Source organism: Sinocyclocheilus grahami, unplaced genomic scaffold (assembly GCF_001515645.1).
Source record: "Sinocyclocheilus grahami isolate Dianchi unplaced genomic scaffold, SAMN03320097.WGS_v1.1 scaffold590.1, whole genome shotgun sequence".
NCBI lineage: Eukaryota > Metazoa > Chordata > Actinopteri > Cypriniformes > Cyprinidae > Sinocyclocheilus > Sinocyclocheilus grahami.
Genome location: NW_015505769.1, coordinates 493,617 through 496,681, shown reverse-complemented (window position 1 = coordinate 496,681; position 3,065 = coordinate 493,617).

Genomic DNA, 3,065 nt, shown 5'->3' with positions numbered 1-3,065 from the left:
TCTGTCTGTCTGTCTGTCTGATATCTATCTATCTATCTATCTACCCATGCATCTGTCTGTGTCTGTCTGTCTAATATCTATCTATCTATCTATCTACCCATGCATCTGTCTGTCTGTCTGTCTGTCTAATATCTATCTATCTACCCTTGCATCTGTCTGTCTGTCTAATATCTATCTATCTATCTACCCATGCGTCTGTCTAATATCTATCTATCTATCTAACCATGTGTCTGTCTAATATCTATCTATCTATCTACCCATGCATCTGTCTAATATCTATCTATCTATCTACTCATGCATCTGTCTAATATCTATCTATCTATCTACCCATGCATCTGTCTAATATCTATCTATCTACCCATGCATCTGTCTGTCTGTCTAATATCTATTTATCTATGTTACTTGAGAGACTAAGCTGATTTGTTTTTTGTTTTTGTTTTGTTTTTTCAAAATTAATTTGTCACACTGCAAGAAAATAACAATGAACCAGTGACGAATAGTGACCATTGACCAACTCAAACCACCTAAAATATTTGCTATTACATATGCACATACATTTTAAGCTAATATTTAGCCAAAAATGTGTCAACTATGTATTTCCATCCAGCTATCTGTGACTGCTAGATAAATACATAAAAAATATGCATGGACCAATTATTCGAGAGGGTGATTTTAAAATTGGTCCCCTGGTTCAAATTCTACACAGAAAGTCCACAAATTCAACACAGAGCATCAAAAACACTGTGTGACATTTCAGTTCAAAGCCTTGTTCTTTCCTCTGGTTCAGAATGGATTGTTATCGCACACAGTAACCCACCCTGTGATAATTATCGTCAATAATTTATGCAGGCGGGCAGTGGATGGTGTTTTTTAAATGGGGTTGCTGTCTGCAGTCGTGCTCTGGCTGCTCTTGCTCATTTAGCTGGCTTTAATGTGCCATCTACCATTATCTATATGAGTCTGCTGTGCTTGTTTTTCACCGCTGTAGTTTTTCCCTCCCTCCTTTCTCTCAGACTCTCTCTGGCTTCATTTTTTGTTTGTTCTCTTTTGTGCTTTTCCTCTTTGTGTTTCCATGTCACGCCTGTTACTTCACTGTCCCTCTCTGTTCACTCTTTTACACATAAAGCTACATTTAGAAAACTGTATGATGGTTTTACCATGATTTTGGACATATACCATAGAAGTACTATGTTGGTTTTGCTGTTGTGTGTTGTTGTTGTTGTTGTTGTTTTTTACAACAGGAAATATATAAATGGTGTTATTTCAGTGCTATGGTAAATATCAAAGTGCTGTCATCTGATATAATGGCACAGCTTTTCAATTGCCAATGCTGATAACTATTTAGAGAAAATTATATATAGAGAATAATATGATACTAATACATTTAAAATACAATATAATGATGGAAAATAGATGCAAACAAGGCTGCAGAAATTAAATGAACACTTATTTTAGGCAAAAAAGTGACTGAAAAAATTTAAAACAGATGTTATATACTATGTTATAAAGAGAAAGCAGATGGTATGTATTGTTATATACATTTTTTGAACAATAACTTCTATGCACATAAAGCTTAGAAGTTAAATGAACACTTGTTTTGGACAAAAAACATTTGAAAACATTATCAACAAAGTAAATTGCATAGATCAGTGCAAAATAGTTAATAAATAATATAAATAATCAAAGCAATCTAATTACTGTATTTTTGCCTTTGATTTTATTTAAATATATAAAAAATATATTGAAAAATGTTTAAGATGCATTATCTGTCAAAAAAAAAACTTATGCAATTTTGCCTATAAAATAAATTGATGTTGTTTTAAGGATGTTGACATATTTTTACTGGAATTAAAGACTCAAAGAATGTGAATTTTGCAGTGTGGCACAAAAAGAGTTAACTTTCCTGCCAAGGAAATTTAATTAATTATTATAAATTATTAATCCAAGCTGATTATCAGACGATGTCAAAATGGTCAAATATTGACCAATTAATCAATCTGGTCAATATACTGGTCTACCACTAATCTGAAATAGTTGCTTGTTCAGTTTTTTTGCACACTTTATTGTTTCCCTTCTTTGCCTTTAGATGCATAGAAAGTACTGTATGTATTTATTTACTTGTGGACACATATACAGTTGTTAGACTGCACTTATACCTAAACCGAGCTCTTTTCTGCTCATATCTGTAGTAGTATTTGTCTGTTTCCAGCACTCGCGTGAATGTGTTTGTCTTGTTTTCCTGTGTCCTGCAATTCTGTTTTTAATGTCTGCACTAACGGTTTCTCTTTATGAACGTGCAGGCGTTTATTTGGCAAAGTGGTGATAAAGCAGGAGTGATAGTAGACAAGAAGGCTGGGTGTTTTGAGCTGAAATGATGCCAAATACTGTCAGAGGGTTTGATGGCTCTCACACTGGAGATGTGCTGAGGTTCCTGTTGTCTGGATCGCAAAATGAGAGCGATTCTGCCAGCTTGCTGCACACTTTGTGCTGACAAAGACTTTTTATGACAAAAGATAAAAAATTTTTAGCTGCCTAAGAGAAGTGTTCGCTGGAGGGAAAGCGCTTGTTTGTTGGAAAAAGCAAGCCAGAAAGAGAGAGGCAGAAGATGAAAGCTTGTTTTCCTGTACAAACTCACCAGTTGCACATCACACAGTATTAATGCCAGAGACGTTTTTCTAAAAGAGAAGACGTTCGCCCTGCTTTCAGGCCGTTTTGTTGGCATTTAAAGGGGTCATATGATGCGATTTCAATTTTTCCTTTCTCTTTGAAGTGTTACAAGCTCTTGGTGCATAAAGAAGATCTGTAAAGTTGCAAAGACTGAAGTCTCAAATCCAAAGAGATATTCTTTATAAAAGTTAAGAGTAAGCCACACCTACCTAAAACGGCTCGTTCTAACACGCCCCCACATATCTACGTCACGATGTGGGAAGATTTGCATAACGCCGTCCCAAAAGTAACTTTTATTCTCGCTGTAGTATTGTTGCTGCCGCCATGTCGTGAAGACGCGGTGTTTCTCGTTGTGAAACTACTTTGTTTGGCCTTCCAAAAGAGGACGATATCCGCTT